Source organism: Myotis brandtii, unplaced genomic scaffold (genome assembly GCF_000412655.1).
Source record: "Myotis brandtii unplaced genomic scaffold, ASM41265v1 scaffold154, whole genome shotgun sequence".
Classification (NCBI taxonomy): Eukaryota; Metazoa; Chordata; class Mammalia; order Chiroptera; family Vespertilionidae; genus Myotis; species Myotis brandtii.
The window spans coordinates 2,648,688-2,656,286 of NW_005355584.1; positions in this window are offsets into that span (position 1 = coordinate 2,648,688).

Here is a 7,599-nt window from a genome sequence, read left to right on the forward strand (position 1 = left end):
CACTCAGAGGGGATCCCTACTTCCCCAGCAACGGCTCTAGGGCCTCAGCCCCAGTGCCAACCTCCTCTCCCCCTTGGCCCTCCCCACAGCTGGTGCTTGCTGCAGCTCCGTGTGCCTTACTTAACCACCCCTTCCTTCCCTGTTCCTACAAAGGAGGCTGCATCTTTGTATGTTACAATCATATAAACTTTGTAATGTTTGGGAGAAAAAAACAAAACAAAACAAAAAAACAATGACCAAAAGAATGCCGCAGTCAACATCCGTCCGGAGTCTGGCTCAGGAGAATGGAGAGAAGGAAGATTTCCATAAGTTGGCCGATGCCAAGATATTTCTGAGTGACTGCCTGGAGTGTGACCGCAGAGGGAGGAGTCCAAGTTTCTCAGCAGAACACCAAGGACTTCTTCCGTGTTCTGAACCTTTGCTTTGGTTTTCAGAATTCCCTGCTCCCCATCTGTTGGCTCCCTCCCTCTGAGGGGCGCTGTCATTGTCACATGGGTGCAACTGGAATATTGTATCTCGAGAGGATTGCCCCAATGTACATATTCTTTTATCCGACGATGAAAAAATCTCAAAGAATAAGAATGGAGACAGACTACTGTACTTTAGGCTTAAAAAAACCCTAGAAGTGTCCTGCAAAGAGCTGAGACTTGGTTCTGTCCACGCACCTCAGAGAGATTGGATGAGGAAATGGCCCGGTTTGGCCCTGACTTTATCCACTTGTTACTCTTGAAGGAGTCTTTGCCACAATGTGAACAAACTGCCACCTTTTGGAATAGGGGCTCATATGAAAGTCTACATTCCCAACATTTCTTGAAACAGATCTATGTTCTGCAGCTGTGGCCACCGTCCTGAGACCTGTTGCTGGGAATCAGGGGGCACTGGAGTGGAGGCTCCCCCCCATGCCCTTTTACATTCAGGGATTGAGCTGAACTCACTTTGGGGGAGGTCTGGCACGGGTGACAGGTGTCACAGATGGAAGGATGGAGAATGGAGAGGCAGACACCCTGCTCAGTCCCTGCCTGGGTGGGGTCAGGCAGATGAAGGCCAGCCAGCCTGCCCCACAATTGGATGAGATAGTGTCCTCTATGCCCACCTCTCATCCTGTGGGCCCAGCCACTCCCCTCAGCTCCGGGCAGCCCTCTGCATTCCCTGACAGCACGGTCTGCCCTCACATGCTACTTGCCCTAAATGAGAAGGAAGAGAGCAGTTGGCCCACAGACAACTACACAGAAAGATAGGGCTCACGGCTGGCAAGTGCAGTGGTGGTGGCAGGAGCCTCTCCTGTGTACGTGGCAGCGCTAAGAAGCAGTGAGCCAAATGGTAAGGAGCAGCAAGCAGGTGGGCGGTAAGGAGCAAGGGATCCCAGACTGCGAGAAGGATTTCCAACTGTTGACTTAGGCCCGTTCCCATGGGAACGGGCCTAAGTCAACAGTTGGAAATCCTTCTCGCAGTCTGGGAGTGTATGTGGCAGCACTAAGAAGCAGTGAGCCAAATGGTAAGGAGCAGCGAGCAGGTGGGCGGTAAGGAGCAAGGGGTCCCAGACTGCGAGAAGGATTTCCAACTGTTGACTTAGGCCCGTTCCCATGGGAACGGGCCTAAGCAGGCAGGCAGACATCCCCTGAGGGGTCCCGGACTGCGAGAGGGGGCAGGCTGGGCTGAGGAGACCGCCCCCCCAGTGCACAAATTTTGTGCACCGGGCCTCTAGTCCTATATAATAAAGAGCTAATATGCTAATTAGACTGAACAGCAGAATGACCATCCAGACGAAGCCGGGGCTGGGAGGGCTGAGCCCCTTGCACGAATTTCATGCATTGGGACTCTAGTAGTGAATAAAAGATCTGTTCTTATAGCATTTACAGTCATGGAGTACATTACCTATTACATAATTTGTACTATCCACAGAGGCACTTCAGAGTAATTCACTTTAATGGAGGACTGAATCCACATAACTGCAATACTAACCTGATTCATCACAGAACAGACTGTCAGTTGTTTGAGTCTTTGATTTCACTCTTCTTCCCCCTTCCACACCCTTATTAAAGCATGAGTAGCTCAAAAACTTGAATTTATTCTTTTCTTCCCTTCTCTTATTCCACAAAGTTAATCCAACAATAAGTCTTTCCAATTCTATCTCCAAAAACACATGTTAGTGTTATTTTACAGCCATTGGCAAAATTATTATCCAACTCATCAAATTCTTTCTTCTAAACTACTGGAGTTTTCCTATTTCTACTTAAAATTCACTTAACATAAAACAGCCAGTTAGCCCGGCCAGTGTGGCTCAGTAATTGAGTGTTGACCATGAATCAAGAGATCACCAGTTTGATTCCCAGTTAGGGCACATGCCTGGGTTGCAGACTCAATCTCCAGTAGGGGGCATGCAGGAGGCAGTGGATCGATCATATTTCTCTCTCAATGAGGTTCCTTTCTCTCTATACCTCTCCCTTCCTCTCTCTCTCTAAAAATCAATGAAAGCATATTTTTATAAAACACCTAAAACCAGCCACAGCCATATATTTGTAATACATATCAGGTCAAGCCAATTCTACATCTAAAAATCTCTAGTTGCAATTAAAGAGTGAATGCAACATGTTAATCATGATGCACAAAGATCGTCATGAGTTAGTTCTGCCCAACTTTCCAGACTCACATCGCCTGCCTCTGGCTCATTCTGCAGCAGCCAATGCTTTTTGTTTTAATCCCCTGGGATATTTTATGTGATGTTTTTTCTCTGCTAGGAAATTTCTTATCCTACTACCCCGGATTTTTGTTTTTTCTTATTTGCTTCTTCTCATGCTTCAGATCTTAGCACAAAACCTCATAGGTGTTTATGACCTGGGGTCAGAGAAAATCATCACAGACTATGTTTACCTTGAAAAACAAAAAGAAATTGGATAGAGAAAGCATAATGAAAGGATAATTTGGTTGTATTTCAAAAAGAGACTCCCAAGAACAAAGCCCTATTAAAAAGAGTAAGCATAGCATGGGCATGGCCACAGTAAGATACAGATATGATTACGAATTTAAAGCTGGCCAGTAGCCAGATTATCGGTTGTGTGCACAATATTTAGTGGATAAAAATAATGATTATTTAACTCATAATTCTATGTGTTGGGAATTGGAACTTGGATTGGGAGTTGTTCTGGTCTGTGTTAGGATTGGCTAACTTCTGCTTGATTTGGGTATGTGTCTAGGGTCAGGTTCCTGTCACCTGGGGCTGGTTGGCCTCCTCTAGGACATGTGGCTACTTCTCTATGTGGAATCTAATCTTACAGTAGGAGTGGCTGTAGTTGGTCAGAGTGGCTCAGCAAGGTTGCAAGGAAACAAGTGAAGCATAGGCTTGGAACTGGCATGATATCACTTCTGATGAATTTTATCTGCCAACGGAAGTCACAAGGCCTGTCCAGAGTCAGTGAGTAAGAAATCAAACTCCATTCACTGATGGTAAGAATTGTAATCACCTGGTAACAAGGCAAAGGTATAATATAAGGAAGGGAATAACTAGGGCCATTTTCAAATCTGTAACTGGATTCAAAATCAGAAGGAAAAAATATAATGAAATAGAAATAGGGTGTTATTTACCAAGCCCTCACCTACTCTAATATCTATGTGTCTTGGTTAGAACTTTTCTAGTTTTAAGAAATTCGAATTGAGTAATATAAATTAAAATGAGAAGTGCCTTAAATAGTATCTCAAAGATTCCAGAGACAAGATGTAACTGTTCTTATTCTGGTTTATTTTATGGAGTTTCATAGAAATAAATATAGTGGCTTCAGCAAGTACTCTACTTTGTCCTCTTTAGTACATTTTCATAGGTATTACCTGCTAGTAGCAGTATAATTTTTAAAACATATCCTCCCTCCCTTAACTTCACAGATTTTAGGCCTCAGTTTGTAAGTATAACTGCCACAAGTATTTAAAGAAAACATTGTCTGAAAGAGCAGCCAGCTCTTCCATTACTTAACTCATAAATTTTTATTTCAATTCAACTGTTTCCTGAAGCATGAATTCAACTAAAATTAGTGAATACTACATACAATTCTTCAGTGCTTTTGTGTATACATGGACAATAATTTTCTTCTTTTAACTTGGATGATATCTTGGCTATGTAAAGAATTTTAAACATATCCATTTGCCTTTAAAACTCTGAAAAGATTTTCATTACCTTCTGGCATCTGGAGTTATGCGAGCTCTGGGTCCAGTCTCACTTTTACACCAGCTTTAGGGACTGTCTTTGTCCTGCCCAGATAACTAACTGTTAAGATGCAGAATTATTTTTTTCTAGAAGTTGAGGTGTGTGGTTTTTTAATATTAGTAACTCAATCCATTGGGAAAGTGAACAATATAGCTGTGGGCTTCATCTTAAATTTATGATTAATTTTCACTACATTTTCTTCAATTGGAATAGTTGTTACACAGAATGCTTATTGAATCTATGTTTAATTTTTTATCACTTTTATTGCTTTATTTTATTCCAGTGTGTTCCACACATGCATTTACTCACTTTTCATGCTTTTCCCTACATATTGGTTCATTTTTCCAAAAGCATTGATTCATTTTTCCAATCTTATATATTGCTTTTTAGAAATCGTTTTATATTTCCAAAATGATTTTACTTTTTCTGTTCTCATGTCATCCCTTTCATGCCTTGTAGTTTTAGATCATTTTCTTATAAAGTTTTATGCGAAAAGAAATTCTTTTTCTTGCACTTTGTTTTTTAAATTCCAACTCTGACTCCTACTCAATTTTTTTTTATTTTCTACAGCCCATGGTTTGATTAATAAAAAAATATTTAACTATTATTAGCATATTTATTTTCTACATACATTACAGAAACGAGAGCCCAATAATTTATTTCTAAAGGTTCTTAAAACTCCTGAAACTTCCTGGGAGCATTCTGCTTCTTAGCACTGTCTTTATATTAACCTCCTTAGCCCTACCTTTACAATAACCTACGGTAATGCACTTTTCATATCTTTAATGTCCCTAGACAATCCATTCACACATTCCTATTTGAATGAATGGGGTCTGTTCTACTCTAAGCAATAGTCATATAATCCAAATACCTAATCTTGTAGTACTCAAACCTTATTTAATTCCTCTCCAAGATTTGGTTAAAGTGCCCCTGGGACTGCTGTTGGATAAGAGAATGAAAAAATGTTGTGGCTCATAATTTCTTCTATTAATAAAATGGGTGTATCTCTAATTGCATCTGTTATGTAAAACTTTTTTGCATGTTAAATAAGGTTCTGCTTAGTTAAAAAATTTCAAAGTTTGAATAATACTCATATGCATAATAATACTCAGGGGAATATGTTAGCAAATGATGTAAAGTTTATATAAACTCCAATAAACACTGGACATATGCTAGGAGTTCTTTGAGGGGAATGTCTCAACCAAAGGCATTATGGCAAAGGGAAATTTAAATAAACTAGATAGACTGGTATGGGATATTTATAGAACAATGATACCTGTGTAATTACACCCATTAGGAAAATGTTTAGACTTTGCTAGTAATATAAAAGATAGGTCAGACAAGGACTAGAAATTTGGTAAGAATGAAGAAACAGCCTTACTTTTTCACATATTGTTTCTTATTTTCCATATTATCCAGCTTATTTTCTCTAAGACATTCAAAAGTGTATACTAGTTTTCCTTTTCATTTTAGCATGATTTAACTTATGTATACATATTTTTCTTATATATTAATTTTTGTAAATGTATATACTCAAAGATAAAAACAGCAACTTTAGATTTCATTGAATATCCTTTGAAATGTACATGTTTCAACTCCTTTTACTTAAATTTTTATATCTAGAATATTATTTTTAATTTAGAAAGTTATCAAGCAGCACTAGAGCAATTCCCCATGTTCAGAAAGATGAGTAAAATACTGCTATGTAGATGAAAAAGTAAAGGCACTGAAAAAGCAACCTCTTTATTTGATAAGCAGATGCTGGTAGTTGGGGGAAAATATGAGTTTCTAAACTTACCAAAGATTTTGAAGGGTTTTTGATGCTTATTTATTATGATTCTATTTCTTGTCAAGCATTTGCTGATGTCTGGGAGACAGTGTTTTGTCATAGTTTAGTGTTTAGCTATTTCACAGAAATCAAAGTCATTCCCAAGAGTGTTAAATTGCCAAGGATCGTTCTGTCCCTGATTGGTATGAAAAAGACAGTCATATGAGATAGTGTGTGGCTATTCTGTTTTTCTCTGCAGGTATAGCCCTGATGAAGGTGCTATTAAACACCATACTGCACTGATGATATGATTAAAAACAACGAAGACATTTTGACCACATCAGCAGTTACTTAGACCTGGCAATGGTGAGCGGAAGTTCTTTCTTTATGTAAATATGTTCTTTTTAAAACATATCTTCAGGCTCTTAAACTTTGAATCACCTCATAACACTTTTTAAGCATAATGAGGCCTACCAGAAAAGAGAGTTATTGAACTTGAAATGATCAAGTCAGAAATACCCAAGAGCAGTCTTTAAAAAGTTATATTAAAGAATAGGAGACCCTGAACTACCATAAAAATATAAAAATTTCTAATCAATAAGACACTAATTGAATACAGTAGATATTTTGCCACATCAGATGAAAGTATATGTAAACATGTTGGGGATCTGTATTGGGTTAGGTATCTACACTAATAAAAGAGAAACATGGTAATTAGCATACGACCGCTACCCTTCCCATTGGCTAATCAGCATATCCTTATGCAAATTAACTGTCAGCCAAGATGGTGGCCGGCAGCCATGCAGCTGGAAGCGAACATGAGGCTTGCTTGCTCCAGTGACTGCAGACTCCAACGTTCCCCGCCTGACTTGCCGGCCTCTGAGTTGCAACTCTAAGCAACTATGTACTATGTTGCAAATAAGAAGCTAAACAAAACCCCAGAAACCAGCTTTCAGCCTGCCGGGATCTCAGAGCTGAAGTTATACATTGTTTCGATTATAGAACGGCAAACAAACCAGATACGAAGCCTCAGAGCTAGAGCCAGAGCTAAAGCTGGCCCAGAATAAAATAAAAAAAGAGAAAAAAAAGGAGCGGTTGGGAGCTTCAGTCAACAACCGCCAGCCTGAAAGCAGCCCTCAGCCCCTCACCCAGACTGGCCAGGCACCCCAGTGGGGACCCCCACCCTGAAGGGGGTGTGACCAGCGGCAAACAGCAATCATCCCCTCATCCAGGCTGGCCAGGCACCCCAGTGGGGACCCCCACCCTGAAGGGGGTGTGACCAGCTGCAAACAGCCATCATCCCCTCATCCAGGCTGGCCAGGCACCCCAGTGGGGACCCCCACCCTGATCCAGGACACCCTTCAGGGCAAACCAGCCGGCCCCCAGGCCTCTATCCTATATAGTAAAAGGGTAATATGCCTCCCAGCACCGGGATCAGCGGAGCCGCGAGGCCTCCTGGCACCGGATCAGCGTGACAGGGGGCAGCACCCAAACCCCCTGATCGCCCTGCAGCTCTGTGTGTGACAGGGGGCGGGGCCACAACATCCCTATCCGCCCTACTCTGTTCGTGACAGGGGAAGGCGCCCCAACCCCCTGATCAGCCCTGCTCTGTGAGTGACAGGAGGCAGCGCCCCAA